The sequence below is a fragment of the Pan paniscus genome, chromosome 18 (genome assembly GCF_029289425.2).
Source record: "Pan paniscus chromosome 18, NHGRI_mPanPan1-v2.0_pri, whole genome shotgun sequence".
Classification (NCBI taxonomy): Eukaryota; Metazoa; Chordata; class Mammalia; order Primates; family Hominidae; genus Pan; species Pan paniscus.
In genome coordinates, this window is record NC_073267.2 from 21,105,619 (window position 1) to 21,121,101 (window position 15,483).

A 15,483-nucleotide genomic window follows, 5' to 3' on the forward strand; every position below is an offset into this window, starting at 1 on the left:
AGGATGTGAACAGCTAAAGCGTCTTGCCAGTTTTCATATTCAACTCTCATTATCTCTCTTAAATTATCTTTTTAAAAATAATTTAAAACCTGTCCCCATATCAAAGCGCAATACATTCTCATTATGAAAAACACAGAATAGTAGCAAGAGATCTAAAAAAGGTACCCACCTCACTGTCACTGGTAATACTTTGGTGGCTACGAAACCTTTTCAAAAATGCCTTACTTTGCCAGATCTGAGTAGGAGGGAGATGGGGGAGACTAAGGAATCTTTTGCATGAGCCCTACTGTTGCCACGTGCATTGGAATTGCCCTCATTTTCTTCTCGTGGCATCCAGAGACTTGTCACTTAAGAGGTTTCAAAGTGACATTTGAAGCTGTTCAGGATGAGCAGCTAATAATAGTAGAAAGAGTCCTAGGCTTAGAGTCCCAAGACCTGCATTGGAACCCTGGCTGGAAACTTCCTAGCTGTGTGTCCTTGAGCAAGGCACTTAACCTTCCTGATCACTCATCTTTTAGATGCAGAATGAAATTAACACTCTCCCTGAAAACCCAACTGAGAGACAAGTTTATTTGTGTTAAAACAACAACAACTTGAGCTAATTTCACCTACAAATTCTTACTGGCTATGTGACCTTGAACAAGTTACTTAACTCTTCTAGCTTTCGGTTTTTTCACCTGTACAATGGAAATAAAAGCATCCCCCTCGCTGGATTCCAAAATGAGATAATGCTTGTAATGAATATGCTTAGTCCAATGCCTCATAAACATTAGGTGCTCAATAATGATCAGTGTCTACCATTGTAAGCCATCTTTTTTTTTTTTTTGAGATGCAGTTTTGTTCTTGTCACCCAAGCTGGAGTTCAGTGGTGCGATCTCAGCTCACTGCAACCTCCACCTCCTGGGTTCAGGCAATTCTCCTGCCTCAGCCTCCTGAGTAGCTGGGATTACAGGCGCCCACCACCACGCCTAGCACATTTTTGTATTTTTAGTAGAGACAGGGTTTCACCATGTTGGCCAGGCTGGTCTCGAACTCCTGACCTCAGGTGATCTGCCCACCTCAGTATCCCAAAATGCTGGGATTACAGGTGTGAACCACCACACCCGGCCCCATATCATTTTTGAATCATTTTAGAGCAGTGTCTTTTCCCACTGAGTGGTGAAATCAGTTAGTGGGTTGCCAAAAACATTTTGAAAAATGAAGTACAATATAGAGAACATATCAACATGCTTTGCTTATTGTAAGGGAAATACTTTTTGGAGAAATATTTGTTTGAGATGTGTTTGTGCATTGTAAAAACAATGTAAAACATATTTTTTAAGTTGAAGGTGGCAGTTTAAATATATGAAAACCACTAAGTTAGATTATAAATTTGGTTCCCATGGTTTTAGATTTTCCCTGAATTTGCCAAGGTGGTGTGTCTTTGGCTTACAAACCAAGGTACCTTGGGAAATAACCATGTTAATGTACTTTAACATCTTCTGTAAAATTTTTTCTTTGGGTCAAAATCCATTAAATCCTTTTCAAAAATAAATCCATATGTGAAATGTCATCCAGCAAATGGTGCCAGGAAAAATGTTGCTTCCCTTGAAAATGGTTTGCTTCTTCCCTGACTTTCCCTTTTTGCCTTGTTGGCCAGGATGCTCAGAGTTCAATGTGAAACTCATTTATAGCAACGTCTTAAACGCTATAGTTAGCATATCTAAATTCTCCATTTCTCTTCACGCTTGGTTTTCTTTTTCTGTTTTGATTTACCATCTTTTATTATAAATTATCTCAAATCTTTTAAGGAAGGAAGCAGGATGTAAATACATTCAGGAGGAAAACAGTTGTTTTCCTTGCTTATAACACAGACAGCTTGTGAACCTCAGATGAGATAATGTATGGGGAAGAACATTAAACACTGGGAAGCCTGGCCCGGGGGAGTTGTCATTAGAGCATATCTGACTCTTGCAAAGGTGGAAGTTTTATCAGCTTTGTTGACAAGGAGAATAGGGCTGGCATTTGTTTTAACAGAATTGTTAAAAATAACTTTCTTCTTAACTGATTGTAGAAGTAATACTTGCTCTTTGTAGAAAACTAAACAAAAAAGTGGATGATTCTGTCTCACCGCCTAGAGATGACCATTATTGAAATGTCATCTTTCTTTTTTTAAAAGTTTTATTGAGATATAATTCATATATCATGCAATTCAAAGTGTACAACTCAATGGCTTTTAGTATATCACAGATACTACAGATGTCACAGAATTTGCAACCATCACTAAATGAATTTTAGCACATTTTCATCACCCCCAAAAGAAACCCTACACCCTTTAGCCATTATCTCCCAAGACTTCCAATCCTCCCAGCCCCAGACAACCACTAATCTACTCTGTCTCTTTATGGATTTGCCTGGTCTGGACAGTTCATATAAATGGAATCATTCAATATGTAATCCTTTGTGACTGACTTCTTTCACTTAGCACAATGTTTGCAAAGTTTATCCATGCTGTAGCATGTGTCAGTACTTTACTCCTTTTTACAGCTTGTATTAGTCAGCTCAGGCTGCCATAATAAAATACCACAGTCTTGACAGTTTAAACAACAGACATTTCTTCTCTCATGGTTCTGGAGACTGTAAGTCTGAGATCAAGGAACCAGCATGGTCAGGTTCTAGTGAGGGCTCTCTTCCCGGCTTGCAGACAGCCACCTTCTTGCTGGGTCATCACATGGGAGAGGGAGCTCTCTGGTGTCTCTACTTCTTCTTCTTGTAAGGGTACCAGTTCTACCAGATCAGGTATATACCCTTAACCTTAATCACCTCCTTAAAGGTCCTATCTCCAATACAGTTAGATGGTGGGAGTTAAGGCTTCATCATATGAATTCTGAGGGACATAACTCAGTCTGTAGCATGGCTGAGTAATATTCCATTGTATGAAGGTATCACATCTCACTTATCCATTAATCAATTGATGGGCATTTGAATTGTTTCCACTTTTTGGCTATTATGAATAATGCTGCTATGAATATTCATGTACAAGGTTTTGTGTACTCATATGCTTGCTTTTTTTTTTTTTGAGACAGGGTCTGGCTCTGTCACCCAGGCTGGAGTGCAGTGGCACGACCTCGGCTCACTACAAGCTCCACCTCCCAGGCTCAAGGGATTCTCCCACTTCAGCCTCCCAAGTAGCTAGGATTACAGGCACCTGCCACCACGCCCGGCTAATTTTTGTATTTTTAGTAGTGACAGGGTTTCACTATGTTGGCCCGGCTGGTGTCGAACTCCTGACCTCAGGTGATCCGCCCGCCTTGGCCTCCCAAAGTGCTGGGATTACAGATGTGAGCCACTGTGTCTGGCCGGCCTTGTTGAAGACTTCAGAGTTGAACCCAATTTCAGCTGGGCCACACAGCATCAGGAGGGCTTTATAGGAAAGATGAGTATGGGGCACGTTGGAGATGGGTCGGATGACCCGGTGGCAGTAAGAACAGACAAAAGTGGACAGATTTAGGAGACATTTAAGGGGTAAAAATGACATAGATGAGATCAGTGATCTTTTCTAAAAATGTAGCTTTGTTTGTAGATAGATGTATTTCTCATCGTAGTAAGTGGTTGAAAACGTTCGTGTTTTCTTTTCAGTGGACCAGGGGGCTTCCTGTTAGAAAGAACGCCGGTTGAAACTCAAAGGATGTTAATTCCCATCCTCTTTCTTCATGTTTGGTAAAAACAATAACAACAACAACAACAAACACCTTACCAAACATGAAGAAAGGGGATGGGAAGTTTTTTGTTTTGTTTTGTTTTGTTTTTGAGACAGGGTCTTGCTGTGTCCCCCAGATTGTAGCACAGTGGCACAATCTTGGCTCACTGCAACCGCTGCCTACTGGGCTAAAGTGATCCTCCCACCTCAGCCTCCCTAGTAGCTGGGACTACAGGCACACGTCACCATGCCTGACTAATTTTTGTAGTTTTTGTAGAGGTTTCGCCACATTGCCCAGGCTGGTCTCGAACTCCTGGGCTCAAGAGATCAGCCCGCCTCGGCCTCCCAAAGTGCTGGGATTACAAGTGTGAGCCACCACGCCCTGCCAGTTTAGTTTCTTATTCCTTGGAGTTTCTTGATGTTAGCCCTATCTGCCCTGGGTTCTGAGTCAGCCATCAAGATGAGTGAATCTTGTCTCGCAATCCCTAAGTACAGATTGAAATAATTTCTCAATTGTTTATTAATTTGTTACCCTTGTAGAGGAGCTGTTTAAAAATGAACTGGAGGGTTTGTCTCTGTTGTTCTTAAAGGCAGCATATAATATACAGAGCTTCTGCCAGTCTGAACTGGCTAACACTTTATACCCTAAACTCATTCAGAATGCCTGGGATATTTCTAAAGGTTCAGTTTGGGCAGCGGCAGCTGAGAATGCAGTGATAAATAAAAAAGTCATAAGACACGGCTGACGGGGTTTGTCTGTGTTCATTCACACCCATGACTCACTCGGCTTTTGAAGACACAGAATTTCGAAGGACAACCAGATGGTGGCTGTTTAAACTGCAGCACTAAAACTCCAATCTTAATGTATTTCAGCTAATTGCAAAATGGAGTTACCCTTGTAAATTGAGATATAGAAAGAAAATACGAATAGATCTATAAATACATATGAATAACACATAAACTAAGGCTTACTCAATGATTTAAAGAAAACCTGCTTAAATATTTGTTTTAAAATATTATATTTTCCAGTTTTTCTGCAGTAACTGCATTACTTGTGTGATAACAAATAATTTTATAGCCGGGCATGGTGGCTCATGCCTGTAATCCCAGCAGTTTGGGAGGCTGAGGCGGGCGGATCACTTGAGCTCAGGAGTTCGAGACCAGCCTAAGCAACATGGTGAAACCCCATCTCTACCAAGGACACAAAAAATTAGCCAGGCGTGGTGGTGCATACCTGTGGTCCCAGTTACTTGGGAGGCTGAGGTGGGGGGGATCACCTGAGCCCAGGAGGCAGAGGCTGCAGTGAGCTGAGATCACATCACTGCACTCCAGCCTGGGCAATAGAGCGAGACCCCATCTCAAAAAATAATAATAATTTTATTGAATATTTATTATGTGCCATACAATATGTACCATTTCGTTTCATCCTTGAATTCTACCAAAAGGAAAGTCTTCCTATCCTCCTTTTATGGATGAGAGAGCTGAGGCTTCCAAGATGTTGAGAGACTTGTTCAGGCCACCCAGTTGGTAAATGGTGGTAGGATTCAAAGCCGGAGCTGCCTTCTCCCAAGTGGTGTGCTCTAAGCAGCTAAGCTGTGCTTGGATGGCCCCATTGCTAGGTTTGATTTGGTGGCTTCCTTCCCCTGTCAATACCTCAGTTTTCACCTATTAAAAACAAGCCTTTTATTGAATCTCTCTTTTTCCAGGAATCAAGACCCTTTACGGGGTCAAACCTTGCTAATCCCATGGTTCTGTCTCAATATAACCAATGTTGCCACTCCCACGCCAAATGTTTCCATTTAAAATACTGCCTTCAAGGAGACTTTGCTCTGGATTAACTTTAGTAACTGTTTGGAAGTCAACAACAGAAAGCTGCAATTACTGCTCATTCAAGGCTGTCACGTTCTCCCGGAATGCCTTGTGGCTTCCAAGTTGGCTTAATTTTCCCAAAAATAATGCAACACAGCATCTGGTACTGTCAAGAAATGGAGGTAAATTTACCAGGCTACTGACATTTACGCCCTGAATATCAACATGTATTTCTTTGTAGAAAGGAATCTTCCACAATTTGTTCTTCTAGTTGGGGGCAGAGGGGCATAGATTTTTTTTTCTTTTTTTCCTGTATTCTTCAAATTTTCTATAATGTATTGCTCTTCATGGAAAAATAAAATCTCGGTAATATATATAATACACTCCCCTGCCTTTCTAATTTTAGGGACCAATTCTTACTCCAAGGTGGTGTCAGATGATGGTTAAGACCATGGGTTTTGGAGTCAAAAGATACCAAGATCAGAATCTTGGTGTGGCCATTTACTTAACTCTGTGACCTTGGGCACGTTGCTTAGTATCTCTGAGCCTCAATTTCTCAGTCAGTAAAATGAAAATGAGGATAGCATCTACCTCCCAGGGTGGTTGGGAGAATTGTATGAGATAATTAAGGTAGGTAAAGCCCTGAGCCTAGTGTCCAGCATCTGGCTAGTGCAAATTTCCTGATTAATTCTATGATATTGTCCATAGGGACCCTCTCGGGTGTGTAAGACTCTTTGAGGATCTGACTAAAAAGGTGGGCACATTTTTGTGTCTGTTCTCTTCCTCCCCATTGTTCCTATTTTATTTTTTGTGATTGAGGTGGCACTCACATACAGTGGGGTACACCGGTCACAGTGCAGTGCTCCGTGAAATTCTGTGCATGAATCCAACCCAACCACCGCCTGGATCCAGATAGTGAACATGGGCGGCCCCCAGCCAGCTCCCTCATGCCCCACGCAGTGTCCCCTTCCCTCGAGGTAAACTCTGTTCTTACTCCTTTCACCATAGAGTAGTTTTGCTTCTTCTCTGCCTAACTGGAAAACACAGAATGAACTCCTTTGTGTCTGGCGTCTGTGTCTTCTGCTGAACATTATGTCTGGGAGATGCAGCTAACTTGTTGAGGGGTAGCACTCAGTTGATCTTGTATTGTCGTGTTGCTGTTGTAGCATTCCTTTGTATGATTATCGTCACAAGCTGTGAATCCAGTCACTTTTTAATGGATTATTGGGTTATATCCACTTTTGGCTATTATGAAAAATGCTGCTACTTTGTTGATTTTATTATTATTTTTAGAGATAGGGTCTCACTCTGTTTTCCAAGCTGAAGTGCAGTGGTGCAGTCATAGCTCACTGCAGCCTTGAACTCCTGGGCTTGAGCCATCCTCCAGCCTTGGCCTCCCAAAGTGCTGGGATTATAGGCATGCGCCACCACACCTGGCCCAATGCTGCTGCTTTGAACACTCCTGGATCTGTTTTTTGGCCGATGTAAATACTCACTTCAGCTGTGGATTTGGAGTTGCTGGGTTATATGTTTAATTCTAAGATATTTCCAACTCATTTTCCAAAGTGGCTGTACCATTTTACATCCCCATCAGTGATGCACGAGCAGTCTGCATCTTTACCAACAATGAGTGTGATGAGTCTTCTTTTTCATTTTAACCATTCTGGTGGGTGTGTGGTGGCTATCTCATCGTGGCTTTAATTTCCTTAATGACTAATGACGTTGCACACCTTTTTATGTGCTTATCAGCCATTGGGACCGTATTTCATTCCTAAATTCCTTTCTGCCATTGGGATATTTGATAGGTCAACTTGCCAGAATGATGTTTAAAGAATGAGCACCCATGCTCTGAGTTTGGGGAATACATTCCGGAACATCCACATTGGCTTCTTCTGTTTACTTTCAAGTTCTTGGCTGTGTTTGATACCTGAGTTTGCAAAGATAAGTAACCTTCAGATGAGTGACATCTTATGAATTTTAAAAGATGCTAAATGAACTACTTAGCAGCAATTCAGCTTATATTCCTGCAGTCCACCTGGGGGGAAAGGAAGCCACATTTCTTGAGTACCTTCTTCATGTGCCACATACTGGTGCCACCAGTACCACTGGTACAGTGTACCAGACACTTTGAATGGATCATCTTTAATCTTCATAAGGACTCTGTGAAGTGGAGATTATTATACCTATAGCTCAAATGAGGAAATTGAGGCTGGGGGCAGAGGTGGGGTATCATCCAGCTATTAAGTGGCAGAGCCAGGATTTGAATACTGCGTCTGCTTGATGCCAAAGTGTACCCTTTTATTAGCAAGCACATTGAGGAGGAAACGTTATTTTCCTAGAAATTTGCTAATCAGAAACTTTTCCTAGCAAACATTTCATAATTATTTCTGTGAATGGTCACCCCTACTAAGGCCACTCCACTTGTGGGTGGATCTCTTGTCACTGTCACCCCACCCTGGATCTGATGATCGGGGAGTTTCCCCTGCAGCTTCTGATTGGCCACTTGACACCATTTCTCATCCTTCCTGCCTTTCTCCCATCTTTGGGCTCTAATTGCAGCAATACTGTTTAGGTGTTGATTACCCTGAGGGTCTTTTTCTTTTGTCTGGTATATTTTCTGGTGATTCTTTTAGAAAGTTTCCCCCAGTTGTATAGCAATACAGGTATACTGTAGAACATTCAGGAAAACAAAAATTCAGCAGTTTCCTTTCAATCATTACATCTATGTTCAGGTTTTTTTTTTTTTATGTATTTGAGATGCTGGGTTATAACTTAGTTGAGCAATAGATGTAATTTTGGACGTAATGAATGTAATTTTCTACAGGGCAGTTACACTTAAGTGATGTATTATGAAAATCTCACCCAAGAATGAATGTGGAATAGGAGTCACTTGTTCTAAAAAAATAAAAATTTTAAAAAGTAAACTTTTTTTTTTCTTTAGAAAGGCAGGGGCTGGGTGCGGTGGCTCATACCTGTAATCTCAGCGCTTTGGGAGGCCAAGACAGTAGGATCACTTAAGCCCAGCAGTTCGAGACCAGCCTGGACAACATAGTGAGATCCCATCTCTACAAAAAGTAAAAAAAATATTTGGGCATGGTGGTGCACACCTGTAGCCCCAGCCACTTGGGAGGCTGAGGCAGGAGGATCACTTGAGCCCAGGAGGTCAAGACTGCAGTGAGCTGTGATTGCACCATGTACTTCAGCCTGGGCAACAGAATGACACCCTGCCTCTGAAAAAAAAAAAAAAAAGAAAGAAAAAAGAAAAAGAAGGAATGAAAGAAAAGAAAGGAAGGCAGGGATGATTAAATGAAGGAGCCCAGTTTATATCTTAGTTTTAGAGACATCATCACGCCTGGCTTCCAGCTCTAACAGACAGAAGCCTCCATGCCCTCGTGCCATCCTTGTACTCCTTGGAGACATGATTAACTTGGTATTGAACAATTTCAAATTTGCATAATGGAAATTTATAGGAAATGTGCCGCACCGTATTTTCCCACTGACATTTCTGTTTTTACACTTTGCCAAAACATCATGTTTTTATGGCTTCATTATATTACATCACATCAAGGTTATAGGTTGTCAGATACTTAATCATTCCCTGACTTTTGGGCATTTAGGTTGTTCTCAAACTGTTTATGTGGTAAGGATGCGGAAGTGAACACCTTTGTCTGCATAACATCATTGTTGCTTCTTTAATCACAGACATTTTTGCCCTCCTGGTGGGAGGCAGTTGTGAGATCTTGACCCTGTAGAGTTTTAAGAGCAGCAGCAGCCAGACAGCTCACAGCGTAACCTTGAGCAAGTTGCATGACCTGTCTCTGCTTCAGTCTCCCTACCTGTAAAACTGGGGAAAATAATAGCACTTAGCTCACTATGACTTCGTATGTGTCAAGGGCTTCATAAGTACCATAGAAGTGTTTGCTTTTATTATTTACCTGGAATCCTAGAAATCGGGAGCTAATTGAGTAAAAGATGAACGTTTTAAGGTTTCTCATAGATATTGCTGATTTGGGAGCGTGAGCCAGTCTCCTCCTTGTAACCCCAGGCCCCAGCACGGTTGTGGTCCATAGCTGTGTGGCAGATGGTCATCTATTGAAGCAAGTTCTCCCCGCAGTATGTGAGCATCTCCTGGTTCTTACAATTTCCTGTTGATTTTTTCTGCCTCACCTTCTATACTGTGACCTCTTTGAGGGCAAAGAATATGCCCTAAGCAAAATAATAGCTGGCTGGGTGCTGTGGCTCACACCTGTGACCCTATCATCTTGGGAGGCTGAGGCAGGAGGACTGCTTGAGCCCAGGAGTTAGAGACTAGGCTGGGCAACATAGCAAGACCCTATCTCAACCCAAAATAAAAATATATTAGCCAGGCATGGTGGTGCGTGTGTGTGGTCCCAGCTATTAATACTTAGGAGGCTGAAGTGGAAGGACCATTTGAGCCCAGGAGGTTGAGACTGCAGTGAGCCCTGATTTGCACCACTGCTTTCCAGCCTGGGTAACAGAGCGAGACCTGGTCTCAATAAAAACGCGAATAATAATAGCTGATATTTATCAAGTGCCTAACTCTGGGTCAGAACCAGTGCTGAGCACTTTGCATTTTGCACAGCTTGCCTCTTTTGCTTCTCTCAGCGCCCTTAGGAGGCAGGTGCCATTCTCAACCCTGGCTCACAGTTGACTGAGGCCCTCAGGAAACAGGCACTGTTTCCCAAACTTGCCCAAATCTGCTCTTTCCCAAACTTGCCAGATCAAAACGCCCACCCACAGCACTGAGGGGGAGGGGATACTGATTCCCAGGCCTCACTCCTGGAGATTCTGTTTCTAAAGGTCTGGGGTGGGGCCCAGGAATCTATGTTTTCACCCCAGGTCATCCTTTCATGCTGAGGCCCTGTCTGGACAACATTGTATGAGTGGCCGGATGACCCTGTGGTCCCCAAATTTCCTGTCTTGAGCTTTAGGCATTTTCTTTATCTGTCCTGTGCTGCTGGCTGGGAGGTTTTTCTCTGGGCTGTGAATTAAATTCTCAGTCCTGTCACTCACAGGCACAGGAGAGGATAAGGGCGACCACGAGGAGAAGATGTACGGAGTCTTATTAGTATGCAAGGCCCTTCTTGTCACATTGCCTTTAATTGAAGCTGAAGGGCTGGCGTATCTCTCTCTGGGATTTTCCACTCTCCCAGCCCTTCCGGAACTGGCTGGGCACCAGCCCGCTGAGAGGGACAAGGACAGCATAGGGGTGCCGAGGCATCTGTCTGTTGGTGTTGGAAGCCAACCACAATGATGTCTCCGAGCTAAGGTGGAAGCTGCATTCTACAGCATCCTGGCTTACTTCTTCTCTCCTGCCTCTCACCCCTGCTTCCCTCCCCTTTTCCTCCCTCCGCTGATCAAGTACCTACCTGTGCAAGGCTGTGTTCTGCCAAGACCAGGAGGAGGAAGACCACCAAGTCGAGATTTTATCTCTTGCTTAATTTTTAGCAAAGTAGTGCATCCCCAGAGGCAATGACTTTGAACTTCAGCTGCTCCTCGGGGTGTTACTTCTGTATCTGGAACAGGTCTCTATGGTAATAAGATTTTCAATAGGATCTACTGATTTCCTGCCATGATAGGTGAGGGTTAGCTTAGATTCCATCCCTCCCCTCCTCAAAACAGCTAAATCATTCTTTTCCATGCCTTTATTGGTTGGCTTTGTAATTTCAAGCAATACACGAACATATCTATTTCTTTTTACCTTTTGGGGGGTGAAATATACGTACAACAGTGGCTATAAAACACATATAACAATAAATAAAAACATTTGTGGAGGATCGCTTGAGCCTAGGAGTCAGAGGCTGCAGGGAGCTATGATCGCACCACTGCACTCCAGCCTGGGCAACAAAGCGAGACCTCTCTACAACATTTAACAAACAAACAAACAAACAAACAAACAGAACACTGTCAACAGTTTTAAAGCTCTTCCCCCATGAAGCCACTTCTCTATCGTGATAGCTGTTCTCTTGCTTTTCTTTGGAGCTCTTTTCACGTTTGTATGCATCTCTCAGCATTTAGATTTGCTATAAATAGAATCACACTATATGTATTATTCCGTGCCTCTCATCTTTCCTTCAACTTTTTTTTTTTTTTTTTTTTTTTTTGAGATGGAGTCTCGCCCTGTCGCCCAGGCTGGAGTGCAGTGACGCGATCTTGGCTCACTGCAAGCTCCGCCTCCTGGGTTCACGCCATTCTCCTGCCTCAGCCTCCCGAGTAGCTGGGACTACAGGTGCCTGCCACCATGCCCGGCTAATTTTTTGTGTTTTTAGTAGAGACGGGGTTTCACCGTGTTAGCCAGGATGGTCTTCATCTCCTGACCTCGTGATCTGCCCGCCTCGGCCTCCCAATGTGCTGGGATTACAGGCGTGAGCCACCGCGCGCGGCCTCCTTCAACATTTTTGAGCTAATCCAAGTTGATGCGTGTGGCTTCGGCTCACTCATGTTCAGTGTTGTATAATCACTGGTCAAGTAGACCACCATTGGTTTATCCAGTCAACTGCTGATGGACATTTGGGTTGTGTCCAGGTTTTGCTATCACGAGCATCCTGCCAGTACACGTATGGAAGGGTTTCTGCAGTGGGATACGGGAGTGGAATCATTTGTATTCACTGTCAGACTCAGTTCCATTTGGTAACGCCAAGCAGTTTTCCAGTGTAGTTGTGCCTCCAGAGATGGTGACCTAATTATGTAGGGTGTTCAAAAATCCCCAGGTAATTCCACTGGGAGGCTCCACGTCACACCTTGATTTCCAGCCCGTCAACTCGAGATAACACCTCTCGGTCCTCCCCCATGAACAAGGTCCCTAGCTCATTCCTTTCTGCTCTCCTCTGTCAAGATTTCTGAGTGATGATCTAAAGAGATACTAAGGGGCTTTTTCCCAGGCAAGGTCAACACGTAGGGAGTAGGCAACAAGGTTGTCAAGGTATGGACAGGAATTGGGTAAAATACCAGGACAACAGCTTGCAGGTGAATTCTTCCTTCAGGCAGTTGAAGAAAACTAAAGAAAACCCAAGGGCTGGGGAATCCTCCCAGAAGCCAGTCCTTCCCTCCAGCTATTAGTTGCCTCCAGCATCTGTCTGTCTGCCAGCTCTCTCTCTCTCTCTTTTTCTTTTTTTGAGACAGTCTTGCTCTGCCACCCAGGCTGGAGTGCAGTAACACGATCTTGGCTCACTGCAACCTCTGCCTCCCTTCAAGCGATTCTCCTGCCTCAGGCTCCCAAGTAGCTGGGATTAACAGGCGCCTGCCACCACGCCCAGCTAATTTTTGTAATTTTAGTAGACAGGGTTTCACCATGTTGGCCAGGCTGGTCTCGAACCCCTGACCTCAAGTGACCCACGTGCCTTGGCCTCCCAGAGTGCTGGGATTATAGGCGTGAGCCACTGTGCCCGGCCTGTCTGCCAACTCTCTCTCTAGCAGCTTAAACTGTGAGACTCACAGGCAGCCAGCATGATGCTAATAAGTTGAGGGGAATTCTAGACTCCTCAGGGTCCTACAGTCACATTTCTTTAAAGGGATTCTAAGCCCCATCTGTGTCTCAACCCTGGCTGAACCTTAGCAACACACAGGAGCTTTACCTAGCTACTGATGCCCAGGCCCCAGGGTAGTTACATCAGAATTGCTGGAGTGAAACCCAGGCACCAATAAATTTCAGAAGCTGACCACGTGATTCTTACAAGCAGCCAGGGTAGAAAATCAGTAATCAGTGGTTCTCAAACTTTAACTAGCATCCATCAGAATCACCTGGAGGCCTTGTTAAAATGTAGATGGGTGAGCTCCACCCCCAGTGTCTGGTTCTCTCTGCCTGGAAAAGGGCCCTGAATTTGCATTTCTAACAATTTCCCCCTATTGCGAATGTCCCCAACTTGTCCCTAGAGACCCAGCCTGAGCCATCAGAATCACCTGGAGGCCTTGTTAAAATGCAGATGGGTGGGCTCCACCCCCAGTGTCTGGTTCTGTCTGCCTGGAAAAGGGCCCTGAATTTGCATTTCTAACAATTTCCCCCTATTGCAGATGTCCCCAACTTGTCCCTAGAGAGCCAGCCTGCAGGTCTGAAGTTATGCCTGATGCTGGCTGCACTAGTTGACCTGTGTACCTCCCTGGGGGGATCCGGGGCAGCCCCGCTCCATCTGACTGTGCGCACCTCTTCCCAACTCTGTTACATTGTCAGGCTGCTGGCTTCCAATAGGCTATGGAAATGGCAAATGATACAACTCGGGACTCTCCCCCAATCCCTGGGGAGCTGTTAATCACCAGCATCTCAGGGATCGGTGAGCTAGTGGGACAGTCTTTAGGGAGGTGTGGCGCATCCTTGACTATGAAGAGTCAATGTCATCGTTAGTAGGGTCTAGAAGCACATAGGGTTTTCACTGTGGTTGCCCATAGAGCTTCCATATAAATGGAATAAAAAAGGTATATACCTTGAAAAAATGTTTTAAAATGTCCTGTGACCACAGGCTCCAAGTATTAAAAATATTTTTTTCTGATTTGTGTTGCTAATACAATGATTAGTAGTACGCAAAACCAAATAAATACATGATACAATTTGATAGTTGTCAAACATAGAAAATAAGGAGACTCTGAGGGCCCTCATTTTGAACTGCCTTCTTGTTTGGCACCTGGGGAGTTTTTACACACCGGGCCAGGAATGACAGGAGGGTGGGAAGCTGATGATCTGGAAATTGATTTCCTTTGAATGAACCATGACCAAGAACCCTTGCCCTCAGTTTGAAGACTGCAGGGCTGGTCTGTGTTGCTGAAGGCCCTCATCCACCTCCATCAGAAAATAACCACATTAGGGCCAGGCGCAGTGGCTCACACCTGTAACCCCAGCACTTTGGGAGGCTGAGGCGGGTGGATCACTTGAGGCTGGGAGTTCGAGACCAGCCTGGGTAACATTGGGAAACCCATCTCTACTAAAAATACAAAAAGTAGCAGGGCGTGGTGGTGCACGCCTGTAGCTACTTGGGATGCTGAGGCAGGAGAATCGCTTGAACCTGCGAGGCGGAGGTTGCAGTGTGCCGAGATCTTGCCACTGCACTCCAGCCTGGACAACAGAGAGACTCTGTCCCCAAAAAAACAAAAAAATGCATTTCATGGGATGGTGTACATACCCACCTCTTTGCCGCATCTGGCTGGTGCATGCCCTTAGTTGCTGGGAGGTCAGGACGAGGGCAGGTTCACTTGAAACCTCAGCCCTACATAGTAACAAGCTCAAACACCCTTTTTACCAGAACAATGCTCTCCACAAATCATCAGAACCTGTGGCCTGGCTCAAACCACCTTTCAAGACATTCACATATGGGCAAGCAGCACTTGGACACTCCAGACAAAGATATATTAAAAGAGAGGGTCTTTCCAAAAGGATCCCTACTGCACCCACCAAGGGACTGGGTTTCCATAGTTCATTGGGGAGAGGCTTTTATCTGTTGGGATTAATTCCCCTTACACACAGAGCCATACCCTGTATGGAGCTAACTTTCCTGTTTGGCAGACACAGGAAATCACCGAGATCAGGTTCTTGGTCCAGACCATGACATAAGAGAAAAGATTTTCTTCAGACCTTTGCATTGCCCCCAGTGATACCCTGAGTTTTCCATTTTGGGTGGCTGGAGAACAGGGTGTGTGGTGACAGATGGGGTTGAGCGGAGAGCCTGGAATCTGTCATCGTCTTTAGTAAAATTGCCTTCCTTCAGTACCCTGACCGGCAAAGCACACTTCTGACCTCTTTCTGAACTGAATTAAGAATGGCCATGAACAGTCTGGGAAGTGGTTTTGAACTTTCAGGTGCTGTCCTTAGAGCACAATGGGCCTGTGTTCTTCCCCGTGGATCCATGGGGCCGGAACCATGAATAGCAGGCGCACAGTGGGTTTTGGTGCAACTGACCTTGTCCACACATCAGAGTTTCCGGTTTCCCAATGACAAGCCTGTCTATGTATGTAAATTGATCCTGACTTTCCCTTTCTTTTCTTTGCAG

At 44.4% G+C, this 15,483-nt stretch overlaps 1 protein-coding gene across 3 annotated transcripts in view; it reads left to right on the forward strand.

Moving 5' to 3' along the window:
- Window positions 1–15,483, forward strand: part of IQCK (IQ motif containing K) — a 141,319-nt gene that overhangs the window by 122,940 nt on the left and 2,896 nt on the right. The window lies entirely within an intron of this gene.